Source organism: Mauremys reevesii, linkage group 10 (genome assembly GCF_016161935.1).
Source record: "Mauremys reevesii isolate NIE-2019 linkage group 10, ASM1616193v1, whole genome shotgun sequence".
Classification (NCBI taxonomy): domain Eukaryota; kingdom Metazoa; phylum Chordata; order Testudines; family Geoemydidae; genus Mauremys; species Mauremys reevesii.
The window spans coordinates 17,486,503-17,503,742 of NC_052632.1; the positions used below are offsets into that span (position 1 = coordinate 17,486,503).

General features: G+C 42.6%; 1 protein-coding gene across 5 annotated transcripts in view; it reads right to left on the reverse strand.

Moving 5' to 3' along the window:
* The window catches only part of SH3GL3 (SH3 domain containing GRB2 like 3, endophilin A3), a 74,980-nt gene that overhangs the window by 38,503 nt on the left and 19,237 nt on the right, over positions 1–17,240 (reverse strand). Inside the window, exon 1 of one of the 5 annotated variants that reach the window (XM_039492867.1) lies at positions 1,452–1,619. The exons of the other annotated variants lie outside the window; for them this stretch is intronic. The gene's annotated coding sequence lies outside the window, so the exon portion shown is untranslated. Of the gene's footprint in view, positions 1–1,451; positions 1,620–17,240 lie in introns of those variants that run through there. 5 annotated transcript variants of the gene reach the window in all.

Genomic DNA, 17,240 nt, shown 5'->3' on the forward strand with positions numbered 1-17,240 from the left:
AGTTTTGTAAAGAAAATCAGATGAGCGCAGTATAAAAACCTATATAGAATAAAATAAGACATTGCACACTTGCATCCAAACTAATGTAAATTTCTCCTTGGACAAAAGTGGCACAGATAATAATGTTAAATTAATTAATTATTGCAGAAGTCCTATAGCAATTCTTTTCTTTCTGTAATGGATTCATTTATTTCTTTTAGGAATTTTCCATTCTGCCTTACCTACTACTTCCCAGTCATTAGCATTCTCTGTTATGTTAGTACAGCTTGACCAACTGGATATTTTCAGAGTCAGAAAGATTTCCCAGCCAACTTTCCAATCTGTATCATTAGTGACAGCACTAGCAAAATCAGAAAAACTTTAAAGGAAACTGCAGATATGGAAAATGTTTCAATGAAAGAGCAGCTTGGTACACTGAAATAAATGGCTTAAAATTATATTTATTTACTATCCTAAAACTATGTGGCTCAAATTCTACCTTCCATTCCACTTATGCAACTCCCATAGACAGAATTTGGACCTATTACTTTTAAATGAAAGGTAATTGGCTCAGTTCATCCCAGGATTATACCAATTTCTGCCAGCATAACCCAGGGGTCAGGGCATCAGCTTGCAGAAAGTCCATCCTCAGGAGGGCTGTTGCTGTACAAGTGACCATTAACTAGTCAACAGATCAAAAAGCGAGCAGAAGTGACAAAGGATGAAGCATGAGTCAGGCAGACAGTGGTGCACTCAGAATATTCCCAAGACAGCCTCTGGTAGCAGGGTTCTTCTATAGCCCTAGCTACAAGTTAAAGCTTTCTTACCTTAGTGGACTACTTAGGTAAGGCAGCAGTACAAACACTGCCCACCTTCCCTAGCGAAGAGAAGAATACAGTTTAAATTCCTTTGTATCATCAAAGGTGAACTAATGCCAAACAAGTTTAAATAGCAGGGTTTGGCCCAAGGTATCTGCTACTATCCCTTCAGTGGGGCTGATATAACTGAGAACACAATTTGGCCTAATGCTCATAAACCTAATTAAAAGTGTGTGGGGGGGGAGTCACTTCTTCATTGACAACTATTGTATTAGCTGCAGCTATATTTCAATGGCACTCAGCTGAGTTAACTGATGGAGCTATGGCAGTTTTTCTTGGCAGTCCTATCTGCATGCTTAACTACACTGTAGTACATAATCACAGAGCTGTCACTCTCTCAGATCTCTCGAGTATTTCTACCAAGCTCTGTAGCTTTCTGATACTTTTTGAAGTTTCAGGAATGTGAGATGGCTGCCAAGTACCCTAAATTACCGGTATATCTTTTAACCCATTGTAAGCTTTAGATTTCACCTGCTCTGCATTCTCCGACCACCTCCACCTAAATAGGCAGAATTTCCCATCTGCTTTCAATATTTTTGATAATGTGTACACATTTTTTGCCTCATGATAAAACTATTTACCTCTTAATCTCACCTCTTTGCCTTGCAGTTTATTCTCTTCTCTGTCTTGCACTGAATCTCCATGTAGTCTGCTCTCAGTTGCCTCACACCTTGTGATTTTCTCTCTCTCTCTCTCCTGTTGTTTACTCTCCTCTTCATTTCCTGTCTCTCTTTTCCTTTTGTCTCACTTTCCTCTCCTCACCTAAAGAGTATAAATATGCTTTTCCTGGACAAAAAGGCACTATTTCAGATCTGGTACAAATCTAGTACAGGGTGTGGTGTAGAATCCGACACTAGCAAACAAGATATGGCACACAGTCAGAAAGGACATGCCCAGGGTGCATGGATCATTTCCCCTAAACCCTGCAATTTCCTATTGTAAAACCCCCACATGAGCAGAACTATCCATGGAATAGTCTTCAGTCTGTTGTGGTTTTAAATTTAAATCCCCCTAAGGTGATTTTCCATTCATGCTAAGCATAAAAAGTATTGGTACTGCTGCACTGCAAAAAAAAAAAGACAACAAAGGAATAGATTGCAAAAGCTTACAATAATATAGTAGTGTCAATGACATAGTGATGGGTGTCATGGACACCGTGATAAACAGTGTGGCTGTCATCATGCAGGGGCCACAGGCAGCAGCAGGCACCAGCAAAACAAGCTGGTGGCTAAAGGGCGGGGCAGGGGGCAGGTGGGGCGGCCGCAGGGCCGGCTGCGCGAGGCAGGTCGCCCCGCGGCCGCGGACCGGACGCCGCGCGCGCGAGCGCCGCAGCAGCAGCGGCAGAGCCGCCGCGAACCGCCGTCCGCCCCGCGGGGTCCAGGTCCACCAAGCCAGCCAGCGGGACCACAGTCATCAGCATGCCCGCGGGCTGCTGCTCCGCTCCCGGGCGCTCGCGCGCCGCGATGGCCGCTTGGCGCGGCGCAAAAAGGCCGGCCCTGGCCCTGGTCATCAGTGTAGGCTATCATATCATTATATATTATATATCTATATATAAAAAAAAAGTCATGTCATCATCATCATGTTTATTCTTCTCGCCGCCATAGTACCATATTACTCTAGCAACACACCCTGCTGATTTACCAGAGGCTTCAGAGGTTGGATAAAAGGGAATTCTCCAAAGTTAGAATGGGAAATAGGCATCTTTATTCCCACTCCAGAGTGAGCTTCAAAATTGATTCTAGAAACCATGTTTTTCCCCCCACATAGAGCGTGGGTGGCTATATCCACTGTTTTGGAGATGACTTGTTTTTGAATGGTTATGTTTTTCAAGAAGTTTCCAAAAGCACCTAGGCCTGGGAACAATTGAATCCATGTTTTTTTTAAATGTACATAAACTGAAAAAAAATTAAAATTAAATATTTCTCAGATGCATGGAACTATGAGCAAAATTAGTATTTAAATCAAAACTGTTTTACATTTTATTGTTGATTTGTGGGGGTCACTTCCTCATTATACACAGTACTGATACTGCAAACTTAGGGATATATTCTTTGCCCCACACATGCAGGTAGTACTCAGTGATCATAATGGGATGATGCATAAACAAAAAAAGAAGAAGCAGCCCCTTTGTTTTGAAGCTATTACATTGTCACTATTAATCCTAACCGGCCTTAAATATGGTTTCTTATATTTTCAATTTGTATCTTATGGGAAAGAAGATTGCCTTCTGTTAGTTTTTTCAGTAGGACTTCAAGGTTAGTCTGATGAGTTTTTAATAGTCTGTACATTTGGCAACAGACTCTGTGCCAGAGTCTGACATTTATTTATATATGTTCTTATCTGGTATAAGCAGAGATGGGCTAAACCATACTTGAGTAGCTTGTTTCTCAGAACACACTGATATCTGTGTTTGTGTGTGTGAGTATAAGATAAGTATTTCAATGCTATCCACACCTCAGTTACTATCTTATGATGAAGTCAGTAATTTTAACTACTATTTCAACTGGTCCTCGAGGGATTCAGTTTACAGAGATGCTATCAACTTCAAAATGACATGTTTGCCTGAAAAATGTTCTCTTACTATTTGTTACAAAACTAGCCACTAAGAGAGCTACACCTGGGAGGAATTGGGTGGCGAGCAGGGATGGAATCTCTTTTTTCAGTTGTTTTTGTGCAATTGACAGCTCCTTCTGTCCAGTCATTTCCACTGTTTTCTCTTCATATGCACAGCAACAGCAGTATCTAAAACTAATACAACTATTTTAAAAGTATCCACATTTCAAACTGATCGTGTCCCTTTATGAGGAAGCTCTCCTGGTGTTGTAGTGTGCTTTTTTATTTTCCCATATATTATCAGCAAGTTCTGAGTGCTGACATACGCTCCCTGGTTGTGAGAGAAGAAACACTGTGGTACAGTAAACTCCACAAATGCTAACACAAACAAGTATGATAGAATAGGTGTATAGCGGAATATTACTTTGGGGCCTAAAGTTTCAATTATTGTTGAGTGATAGATGCTGAAACTAATACAGCTGTTATCTAGATGTGCCAACCCTGCTATTCCCCAAGAGCTGGAAATATGAGATAAGTATTACAAGCCAACAAACTTCAGAGTTGAGAGTGGTGCCACCGCCTACAGTTAGCTTGCTTCAGCTGCATGTACAAAATAGTGTATAAGAATAACAAAAGCTCTCGGAAAATCTGTTGAAAGCTTATGTATCTGATAGATTATGGCATAAGAGTAGGATATTTCTGAAGCTACAAATTATAGGGTTTACAAAGGTTTTGTGTGATCTGTAACCCATTATATCTATCAGCAGGAGCTGCATAACAAAAGTATTGATTGGGGATCTGTTCTATGTGGCATTAGGGCCCTTCGCAATTTGTCCAGAAGGCAAATCTGGTAGAGAGATTTACTTTGGACTTAGTTCAAACACCACTTACTCGTCTATTCCCTCATCCTTGGGATAAGAGTAACACCAATAACAATTAAATACTCCTCTGATAAACCAACACTATATAATGCCAGAGACTTATCATGACTGCCCTAAAGAAACTTCATTCTCCTTTTTCTTCCCAATAGACTGTCAAACTTGGTCAGGTGGCTATTGCTGTCCTCTGCCCCACGAGATTTCTGTAACTGCAACTAAAACACCCATCCTAGCCAACTTGGGCTTGCAGTGCTTAGGCTGTGGGGCTGTTTCATTGCTGTGTAGACTTCCGGGTTCAGGCTGAAGCCTGTGGGTTGGAAGTGTCCCAGAGGTTGGGCTCCAGCCTGAGCCCAGAAGTCTACACAGCAATGAAACAGCCCAAGTGGGTAGCATGGACCAACCGCAGGTTTTCCTTTGCTGTCTAGACATACCCTTAGTGTCAAGAAAAAACTCCATTGCCAACAGCATTTTGGTTGATGCATCTACAGGAGGCAGCTTTGTTATATTCACACAACAAATGTGATGTTTTTAGAGTCTGTGAGTTAATTAGTGATTCTATTTATGATTGTTAGTTTGTGCAGCCTTCTTTCTCAACCACCAATACGCCCTCTCTCTCCTTCCTCTGTACCGAGACTATAAAAATAGGCTACATATAGCATTGCCTTTTTTTTTTTCAGGCTCTGCTCAGCAGATGTTCATTGGCTCACCCTTGTGCTTTTCTATCAAACTAGGAGCCTAGTTTATATTATTGATTTATGCTGCCTCAAACTCAAGGCTGAAAGAATAAAAAGTCCTAGGAGAGAAATACTGTAGCAAACAGACCAGAGAAGAAAATGTACTTGCTATTATTTTGAGAAACAGATAATAATGAGGGGAGAGGGGAAAAAGAAGAGGTAGAATGAAATAAAATGTTGCTCTTCTGCTTTCAAGGAGAAGAAGAATAAAACTTTGTATGGAAAAGCTACTTGTTCTCAGCTTTAATCTCTATCACAATGATATGCTCTGATTAGGATTCTTTGTTTGATTACTCTGGCCTTACTGACTTTAAATTGCCAAAGCACTTTCCCACAAACACAGTGACACTTAAACTTGAGACCACAACAGATTAATGCCACCCTCTTGTTGCTCACTGGAAACAGCTAGCTATTAGGATGCCTATTCTATTACTGTAATGCAGGGTTCAGGGAAAGATTGCATTCTCATGCCTCAATCATCTAACAAGAGTAGAGGATTCCTATAGAGTTCAGTCACTTGGACAAAAATACCATTGGTAGCTATTAAATGGACAAAACCTTTAACTTTGAGCATGAAAAACTTGTTCCTTAGGGTCTTATCCTGCTTTCTCTGAAGTCAATCGCAAAATTTCCTTTGACTTCAGCTGCAGCAGGTCAGGCCCCGAAATTCTGTCAGATAAGATTACAAGAGAAATTTATAGTGTGAAGAGCATGTGAAATGCTTAATGTTATTCTAACATGAAACTATTAACTATGTTTAAAGGAGTCTATTCTGCCATCTGTAGCTTAAAGAGATTAAATGTTTTTCTTATCCTGCACACTGTACATGGGGCACAATATTTCCATTTATTAATCTGTATTTGTTGCAAACTATTAAGCAATCAGTAACTCTACATAGATATCCTCTGGCAAGACAGTGTGCTATAGCTGTAAAAGTGCTGTCTTTTATTTCTTCTCCATTAATATATAACAGCTTCATAAATACCTACATCCTGTATTCTTTTTAAACAGCACCACAGAATTTAAACACTAGCTGTTGAATAATGTGAAAAAATATGGATTATATGCTAGAAGAAAAAGATCAGCTGTCATCAAGCAGAAGCTAGATACCCAATTAAGAGAACTAAGAGAATGTCTCAACTGAGATGATCAGGTTTAGCTAATCTAACCTATTTTGGCCACATGAGTTACAGTCTGCTAAAAGAGAAGAGTAATTTGCTATTTGAACAAAATTATATGCTTTTCCTCTATCTTAAAGAAAAATTTACAAAAATTCAATTCCCTTATGTAGCAGGCAAAGTATCATCACTAAGCAAAAGAACCAACCTGATTTCAATTAAATTAGGAGAACATCTGTGCATGCAGTACAGTTGTAGCCATGTTGGTCCGAGGATATTAGACAAAGTGGGTGAGGTCCAATAAAGGATATTATCTCACCCACCTTGTCTCTCTAACACCTGAGCACACAGACATCAGACCAGCCCTGAGTCAAACCCAATCCCTCTAGGGCTAGATTTTATTACCTATATTCATCATGGGCGGCAAGTTCTATGGGCCTGTGGTGCTTGAGTACCAGGAATATTCTTGGCCCAGGGCCCAGCTCCAGCAATGTTTGAAGCCAGGTCTTTCCCTCATCCCCACCCTTCTGTTCCCAGGTGCTCTGCCCTGCCCCCCGGCGGTCTCCCAGGAGAATTAAAATGGCCCAGGGCACCCACCCACCACTGGCAGCACAGCAAAGCTGAGTGGCTTCCTGCCTGCTCGCTCCACGTGGCTGCCGGCCCCTCCCTGCAGCCCCTGGGCAGGGTGGGTCAGCTCTCTGTCCACATGAGCTGCTCCCACCCTAAGCGCCCCTGCAGCCAATAGGAAGCTGCAGTGGCAGTGCCTGGGGGTAGCAGAGCACAGAGGCCCCCTGGCCCGCCCTGCCTAGGAGACCCAGGTAAGCACTGCACCCCCCACATCTCCTCCCAGAGCCTGCACCCCCACCCCTTTCCCACACTCCCTCCCAGAGCCTGCACCCCCTTTCCACACACACCCTCCTGCCCCCAAACTCCTTCCCCACCCCCCTGCTCCAGCCCGGAGCCTGCACCCAGCACCCAAACTCCTTCCCAGATCCTGCACCCCAATCCCATGCCCCAGTCCAGGGCCTGCACCCCAGCCCTCCTCCCCCCACACAAACTCCCTCCCAGAGCCTTAGGCAGGTGGGGGGAGAGCTTTGCATGTTCTGGGCATCACCAAAATACAAACCTGCCGCCCTTGGTACTCATGTGGAGTCATATCATACGTATCAAATAATCCCACTGAAATCAATTGGATTACTCATGAGTAATGGTCTCCTTGTTACAAACCGGTCCGGTAACCAGTAAGTCACCATTCTGTTGTCATTGAACCTAATCAAGCCCATAGGTCTGGGTAGAGTCCAGTCACTAATTCTAGCTCTTGACTCTAGGGCAAACACCCAAGTCTCAGACCTCATCTGATGCCCTTCCTTCAGACATGGGATATCTCAATCCAGTTGTCCTAGACTCTGTATGGGTTTACTTTAAATGCATGCAGTTACTGAAGCAAAACTTAATACCATGGACAAAGAAACTTTTTGTTCATATGTGAACAAAATAAAAGATTTTGGACTACACAATGTGATTTTGCATTTCTGCAGAGTGAGTCATTTCACACCAGGCAGTGACACGTCACAGCATTACTGTGCCTCCTAGTCAAATCTGTCTGCTAAAGCTATTCTTTAGCACATTCATTGTACAACAAAAAGTACTTAGTATTCCAAAACCTTCAAGACTTGCACAAATCTTCCCGAAAGAATATGCATTGGGGCCTAAACATGAATTTAAAAATAAAAATAATCACTCATGGCAGATGTCCCAAAAGGAAAGTGTCTGGCTAAAACCTCAAATCAAGCAAACAAATCTGACATATCTGAGACACGAAATATATACTCAGACATATACCCATTGTTCCTTTATAATGTTGGATCAGCAGCCACTGCGGACTTCGTGGTCATAATAAGGTACAGAACTGAAATCCTTCTGCTCCTAAAGAAAAAGCATTTGCTTCCTGCTCTAATGTGGAATCAGCGGTAGTTTTAGGGTGAAATCCTGGCCCTGCTGAAAATCAATGGCAAAACTCCCACTGACATCAATGGAGCAGGATTTCACCCTTAGGGCTCATAACAGACAGTCTGATATTCCACCTGCCCAGGAGCAGTGGCACACAGTAAATTACAGGCTCTCAAGAGCCAGAAGTACTTTTTCATTTCATAGCCACTCTTTGCAAATCATCACAGGATTGTTCTAGGAATCTCTTTAGAATCTTGATGCATGTGTAACTGAACATATCACACAGGACGTTTTTAAAAGGCACCCATCAACTCCCATTTCACTGATTATACACCTCTACCTCGATATAACACCACCCGAAACAACATGAATTCAGATATAACACGGGAAAGCAGCACTTCAGGGGGGCTGGGCTGCGCGCTCCGGCGGATCAAATCAAGTTCGATATAACGCGGTTTCACCTGTAACACGGTAAGATTTTTTGGCTCCCGAGGACAGCGTTATATTGAGGTAGAGGTGTATAAGTTTTCCATACCCTGCATACCTGCTAAGAATTGTAGCCATGCTGTAACTGAGGAACTGGACATTGCATACATATACATTGTACTCTGCTGATGCAAAGTTGGCATAGCAAGGCAATGGTGAATGCTTTTGGCATGGGAAGCCCTTAGTTGGTATACAGTCACCATATGGTTTCCCCCTTCATAGCTACTGGTCATAGTCAAGGAAAAGCGGTGGGCCTGTGGCTCCTTTACACCCAGCTGATTCCTGACATGCAGCCCTGGGATGGCCCCAGGAACCGGGTATCAAGAAGGTGGTTTAAAGTCACATTCACCCCTCCCAAGTCGTGCAGAACACTCCTCACCTGCAGCCGACTTTCTGCCCCTAGAAATTTTGTCATTCTAAGGAGATACACATGAACAATGACTAGGAAGTGGTCATTTGTTTTATAATTATTTTGAGGTCTCCTCACTTAAACAAAGGAATCAGTTACTCCACTTGCTTTGACAAAACATTAAAGGAATGGATTTGTATTTCTAATCCTTTATGTAGAGCTTTAGAATGAGCTACATGAATGAGAAACCTGCTACCTAAAAAACCAAAGACTTTCTAGGCAGTATCAGAGACTGCTAATGAATATTAATACCAGGAGTGGGTTAACTGGTTTGGATAAAATAAATAAGTTTAAAATGGTCACCTGAATCTTGAACCTAACCTTTTTTGAGGTTTGTACCCTGATTTAGGGTGTACGGATAATATTAATTTAATGTATTAATTTAATTCTTATTTAATTTATTAATAATAAATTATAAATATTAATTTGTATGGGTCTTAGGCTCGCCAATCTGTTTGATCAGAAGATAAAAGTTCTTGTCCCGAATCAGGCTCCACAGAATTTACAAAGGACCCTCGGGGGTATGACAGAAAGCTCACACTGAGACAGACACAGCCTTAAAGACTTTTTATTAAAACAATAATAGTAAGTAAATGGTAAAATAATCAGAGTTACAAATTTACAATTGTATTACTGCTATTCAAAAGATACATATGATAAAATAGTATTATATGCAAGAAAGCTTTGGTTAATATACTCACACCCTTCCTTGATAACCTGGTGGCAAGACACACAGGACCAGCCTTGCAGTTCAGGTTTCTCAATTCTTGAGTGAGGGATGCAGTGCTTAGAAAAATCTAATGCTAAGAGCTATCAAAACTAAATTAGAGTTTACTTGACTAACTTAAACTTAAAATCAAAACCTAATAAACAAAACTAAGAATAAAACTTAGGGAAGCCAAGCTTAGCCTACCTCCCTTGACACTTGAAGTTTAAGAAGCAGGGCCGGCACAGCCCATTAGGCGACCTAGGCGGTCGCCTAGGGCATTAACATTTGGAGGGCGGTGACCGCAGCGGCTGGATCTTCAGCCGCCCCAGTCATCGGCGGTATTTCGGGGGCGGGACCTTCCGCTGCCTCTGTCGGGGGCGCCATTTCGGGGGTGGGACCTTCCGCCGCCTAGAGCGCCAAAAAAGCTGGTGGCACTCCTGTTAAGAAGAACAAGTACAGCCTACTAATAGTAGGAGTCATCATAGATAGATAGAATAGATAGAGAGAATGGAGGAAGTAAGTGATATTGGAGTACTTTATCGAGGTGGCTCACCTCTTTTATAGGGCAAAGTTCCAGAAATTCTATGCCCAAATTTGATTCCTCACCCACAAAAAGTTAGGGTAGTATGTATGTGCGTATTGATGACATGTACCTACCCACATATGTTTCCTTGTGGTTTATCTGTTAAGTCTGTGGGTACAACACTGAAAAACCCCCTATGCCATTCTCCATTGTCTATTAGTCTAGATAAAAGGTCATAGACATAGGCGTGGATACTTATCTATTTAGGAGCAGCAAAGAATCCTGTGGCACCTTATAGACTAACAGACGTTTAGCAGCATGAGCTTTCGTGGGTGAATACCCACTTCTTCGGTCTTGCATCCGAAGAAGTGGGTATTCAACCACGAAAGCTCATGCTGCTAAACGTCTGTTAGTCTATAAGGTGCCACAGGATTCTTTGCTGCTTCTACAGAACCAGACTAACACGGCTACCCCTCTGATACTTATCTATTTAGGTAACAAGGTATAGGTCAACTTTACTTTCTGAGTAAATGGTCTTAATATAGATATGCTAACTTTGCCTTAGTTTAACATACAGGATATGGCCTGTAGGTCTCTTGCATTACAGCCAAACTTATTACAATAAACCAAATACTTAAACCAGTGGTTCCCAAACTTATTCCGCCGCTTGTGTAGGGAAAGCCCCTGGCGGGCTGGGCCGGTTTGTTTACCTGTTGCATCCGCAGGTTCAGCCCATCGCGGCTCCCGCTGGCCGCGGTTCGCTGCTGCAGGCCAATGGGAGCTGCTGGAAGCGGTGGCCAGTATGTCCCTCGGCCCGTGCCACTTCCAGCAGCTCCCATTGGCCTAGAGCAGCGAACCGCGGCCACTGGAAGGCACGATCGGCCGAACCTCCGGACGCGGCAGGTAAACAATCTGGCCCACCCCGCCAGGGGCTTTCCCTGCACAAGCGGTGGAACAAGTTTGGGAACCACTGACTTAAACTTCAAGAAAAGATACATATATGCAAGCAAGCAGGTTAGTCCTATAGGTTACAGGTTCAACAGGTTCAGCTAACTTTTATTTCTCCTTATGAATTCCAGTGACTTCCCACTCAGTTCTGCACACTTTAGAGGAGCAGGTAATTCAGCTAGACAGTTGTACTTTTCAGTTCTTATTTTGACCTGTGAGCCTTTTGAGGTTCACCTGTCAGACCTGAAGAAGAGCTCTATGTGGCTCAAAAGCTTGTCTCTGTCACCAGCAGAAGTTAGTCCAATAAAAGATATTACTTCATCCACCTTGATAAGCTAAGCACGATTATGAAAAGAAAGAAGATGCATCAGGTCTGAAATGAAGCATGTGAGCATGCAGGCAGCATGTCACAGCATTTATTATGTTGAATGAGAATTGAGAGGGAGAGTCAATGCTAAGCATGTAACATGGCACTACATTTTCTGTATTTCTTTCAAATATCTTGTTTAAAAGATAGAACAAATGGCCAAAACTCTTCCTCTCCATAGAGAGGAGTTGGGTTTATGAAAACAGGGCAAGGGATTACACTGGGATTTATCACCCTAAATATTTCCTTTTACGGGATATTAGAGCAACTACTGAAGCAAAAATTCAGTTGGCAAGGACACAATTACAGGTTCTAACTCTCAACTCAGCCTTAAAACAATCTTTTTTTTTTTTTTAAGATGTACTTTGTACTTATAAGTAGGTTATGCCTTTCTTCTGGCATCCTCTTATGTGTCCTTTAACAAAACTGAGAAGGACTGGTTTGGTGATATAACATAATCCTCAACATTCATTTATTTAAGGTGAGTACCTCACTTAAAACGCATAGCGCTCTGCTCCCCTCCCTGTACACTCAAGGACGCTTCATATTATCTTCATAACTCTTCCAACTCCTGCTTGACCTCAATCTCCCTGCATTAGAGAAGGCTCTCAATAGCCAGCTTGAAGCTTGTTTCTATGGACAGAAGCAAGCCATCATTAAGAGGTCCCTGAAGAGATTTAATTTTACCCCAAGAGTATCTAGAATAAGCTTTTATCCTTTAGTGCAATGAATATTTAAGGAGCATAGGTCTATATTACACATGCTACTAGGATGGTGACCAAGTTGTTTCTCCAGGTTTCGGTTAGGGGGTCATGCCTGGTGTTGCAAATGCACTCGTTAGGTGGAAGGGAAGTCAGGTTTAATTGCTTCTCAGAGAGAGTATGGTGTGGGGCCTGGGCTGTGTTGATCGGCAGGTTCATCAACTGAGGGTTCAGATCTTGGAGACACCAGGCCCAAAAAGTTGTAGTAAGTTCAACAACTGGGTAGAGCAGATTATACTGCATGAACATACATTTGTCTCTGGTCATTTTGGAGGCATTTCTTATTAATTTATCTGTTTCAGTTCCCTCCTGTTACCTTCTAGTCTCTTCACAAGTCTGTCCCTACCTAAGTCTCTGCTCTCATTTCATCCCACGCCACCTTCAGATCCCCTATTCTAACTGCTCAGGATCTCCTTCCATGCTGCCCCTTACACCTGAAACAGGTTCCACTTCCCATGGACCAAGCATTCTCTCTCTTCCCTCCTTCTTCAAAGGCCTGATCAATTGACCATTGAAGTCAACTGGAAGACTCTTGTTGACTTTAGTGCACAATGGATCAGGCCTAAAAATCCACCTTAAAACGTACTCTATCTGCAAAGCCTTCACGTGTTGATCTCACCAATGTTTTCCTATTTTCCTGTGTCTGGGGTGTTGTTGCTCCAGTTATTATATTCATTAATACCATTTAGACTGTAAGCTCTTTGCAGAAGGGATCTTACTTTCTGCACACATTGTAAAGCACTGTAGTTAACAACTGTCTATTGTTAGAGATTTAGTAGAGTTTCCTTCTACTCAGCAAAGAGTTTTATACTCGTACTGTAGCCTCTTCTAGTCTGAGTTAAAGATTTCATTATTCTTGTCATTAATAAATTAAGATCAAATATTTTTACTGATTCAAAAAACCTAATGCTTTTCTGCATAGTAAAAATAATTGGGCACAACAGTAACCTAAAACCCTGTTTTTGAGACACTTATCTCCTATATGTTGGTGCCTCACTGTCTAAAATAAATTCATATTACCTTAGCTGCACAGTGTTTCTACATTTCTGTCATTGTCACAGGGAAGTTATCAATTCCTCCTCCATCTAGCAAGTATTCATGCTCTGTTTTGTCCTAGAAAAAAACGAGTAGATGCCAATCACAATTTTGAGAAGAAGAGCTTTATGGAAGCTTGAGAATTTCTCTCTCTCACCAACAGCAGTTGGTGCAATAAAAGATATTACCTCACCCACCTTGTCTCTCTAGTATCCAGGAGCCAACATGGCCATAACACGACTGCATGCAACATATTTTATTAGGACAGGATGGCTAGTTCACATTTTAATGAGTACACTACAGAATGCTAAAAGTACAGGCCCCAATTCAGCTAGGTGCATGACAAAGGCTACAACTACAGTACAAGCTAGGGATGGGATTCCCAGCTCATGCACACATACTTGGCCTACCTCTCATTGAGCTAGCGTGAGTCAGGGGCGGCTCTAGGAATCCCGCCGCCCCAAGCAGGGCGGCACGCCGTGGGGCACGCTCTGGCGGTCGCCGGTCCCGCGACTCTGGGGTACCTCTTGCAGACGTGCCTGCGGAGGTTCCGCTGGTCCCGCGGCTCCGGTGGAGCATCCGCTGGCATGCCTGCGGGAGGTCCACCCAAGCTGCGGGACCAGTGAACCCTCCGCAGTCATGCCTGCGGGAGGTCCGCCGGAGCCGCCTGCTCACCTGCCGGCAAAATGCCGCCCCAAGCGCGCGCTTGGCGCGCTGGGGTCTGGAGCCGGCCCTGGCGTGAGTATAACTAGTACAGCTGCAGTATCACAGGCAGTGCCAGTGGAGGCACGGCTCTGCCATGCTGAGCACCTACCCACTGGTTTCAGGTGGGTTTGTCACCACTGTCGATGCCCGTGCTAATGCCATGACACTGCTATTTATACTTCTGCTAGCTCAGTGAGATCTAGAGTGAATATACCTACATGAGCGGGGAAATCATACTGCTAGCTCAGGGTGCAGGCATAGCCTAACTTTAAGCCCACTGACTTCAGCTGGGCTATGCACGTGCTTTAAGCTAGGTACATCACTTTTTAGTACCTTGCTGAATCAAGGCCATAGTGATGTGCCGGTATATTGCTGGGTACCTACCACAAATACGATATGTAGCATTAAGTCTCACATGGACATTTCAGAGAGTTGTAATTAACCTGCAACATTTTTCTGCTAAAAGGAACATAAGCTGGATTTCAAATCAAAGAGTAAAAATAAAAATAAAAACCTAGTTAATTAAACATGAAATATTACATAGCATATGAATCAGGGCCCATGTGTGTAATGGGTAACTAAAATACTTAACAGGTTTCAGAGTGGTAGCCATGAGAGTCTGTATCAGCCATAAAAATGTTGGCATACTGTGGGGCCATGCGGGTACCCATAGCAGTGCCACAATATGCCAACATTTTTATGGCTGATTTAGAACAACGTTTCCTCAGCTCTCGTCCCCTAATGCCCCTACTCTACTTGCACTACATTGATGACATCTTCATCATCTGGACCAATGGAAAAGAAGCCCTTGATGAATTCCACCTTGATTTCAACAATTTCCATCCCACCATCAACCTCAGCCTGGACCAGTTCACACAAGAGATCCACTTCCTGGACACTACAGTGCTAATAAGCGATGGTCACATAAACACCACCACCCTCCAGCTTTCATCCAAACCACATCACACGATCCACTGTCTACAGCCAAGCTCTAAGATACAACTGCATTTGCTCCAATCCCTCCGACAGAGACAAACAAACACTTACAAGGTCTCTATCAAGAGTTCTTAAAACTACAATACCCACCTGCTGAAGTGAAGAAACAGATTTACAGAGCCAGAAGAATACTCAGAAGTCACCTACTCCAAGACAGGCCCAACAAAGAAAGTAACAGAATACCACTATCCATCACCTTCAGCCCCCAACTAAAACCTCTCCAGCACATCATCAAGGATCCACAACCTATCCTGAAGGACAATCCCCCACTCTCACAGATCTTGGGAGACAGGCCAGTCTTCACTTACAGACAGCCCCGCAACCTGAAGCAAATATTCACCAGAAACCACATATCACACAACAAAACAACTAACCCAGGAACCTATCCTTGCAACAAAGCTCGTTGCCAACTCTGTCCACATATCTATTAAAGGGACACCATCGTAGGACCTAATCACATCAGCCACACCATCAGAGGCTCGTTCACCTGCACATCTACCAATGTGATATATGCCATCATGTGCTAGCAATGCCCCTCTGCCATGTACATTGGCCAAACTGGACAGTCTCTACGCAAAAGAATAAGTGGACACAAATCAGACGTCAAGAATTATAACATTCAAAAACCAGTCGGAGAACACTTCAACCTCCCTGGTCACTCAATTACAGACCTAAAAGTCGCAATTCTTCAACAACAAAAAAAACTTCAAAAACAGACTCCAACGAGAAACTGCAGAACTGTAATTAATTTGCAAAACTGGACACCATTAAATTAGGCTTGAATAAAGACTGGGAGTGGATGGGTCATTACACAAAGTAAAAACTATTTCCCCATGCTAATTTTTCCCCTACTGTTACTCACACCTTCTTGTCAACTGTTTGAAATGGGCCATCCTGATTATCACTACAAAGTTTTTTTCTCCTGCTGATAATAGCCCACCTTAATTGACTAGTCTCGTTAGAGTTGGTATGGCAACACCCATTTTTTCATGTCCTCTGTGTATATATATCTTCCTACTGTATTTTCCACTGCATGCATCCGATGAAGTGGGTTTTAACCCAGGAAAGCTTATGCCCAAATAAATTTGTTAGTCTCTAAGGTGCCACAAGTACTCCTTGTTCTTTTTGCTAAAATACTTAAAACATTTACATCTTAATTGATTCTTGAATGCACCTAACTGCAGTGCATTATTCATGAAAACCCAGTTTCCCTGCTGTGATTTTCATGAGCACGGAGATTCCTGTTTATTGGACAGCTTTCACAGAATATTAAAAGGCCATTTAAAATCAGCTCTGGTCTAATAGCACAACTCAGCATATTTGTAAATAAAAATATATAAAGAAACAGGGAATGTTGGACCATATCCCAAGGACCTTGCTCACTCACTGTTTCTTCCTTTGCGTTATTCCTCAGACACATTCCAGTGCCACACTCCAGTGTCAGTGTGTCCAGACCCTAAAGTCCTTCCACACTGTCTTTTCACGTCTTACTGACTTCAGTGGGAACTCTGCCTGAGTAAGGACTGAATAAAAGCTGAGTAGAGAGCAAATGATTTCACCCATTTGTGGGGAGGGGGCTAGTTTAATTCTGTTTTCCATAATGCCAAAGTAAATCAGGATCAACTTCTCTGAAGGCAGAGGAGTAATTCCAATGTAAATGTGATGTAACAGTCAGCAGGATTGAGCCCTACACGTTTTATGTTGTGTTTTTCTGCACCAGTACTGTTCCGTTGGTAGTAGCAATGGTGGGAGGACTACTGTGGACAAGATGCATACTTTCTAACACTGTCCTCTACCTCTCTGCTCACAGCTTATGAATTTCCTAATGTAGACAAGGCCTAATTTAGTCTGTACTCCAGAACAGTAAACCCAGAGGGATGTTTTTTCAACACTGCAAATAATCAAGAGCGACATTTTTAATTTTGAAAGTCCCAGTGCAGGTGAACTTGTGCCCCCGCCATGCATTTATTTATTAAGCTGTAATAAGAAACTTCTTGATAGAGATGTAGCTCAAAAGGGATAATTTTATCACATCCATTTAAGTGATAGTGTTGAAGAAATGTCTTCAAGATGGGCAGGTCCGATATGCCCAGATGAAGTGTCACACTTTCCCCACGCAAGATTGTCAACTAAAATAAAATTAATTAAAACAAAATAAAAACGTGCCCATGTAACTTGGTCTGATTCTTAGTACAGCCTTTTAGTGTCTTT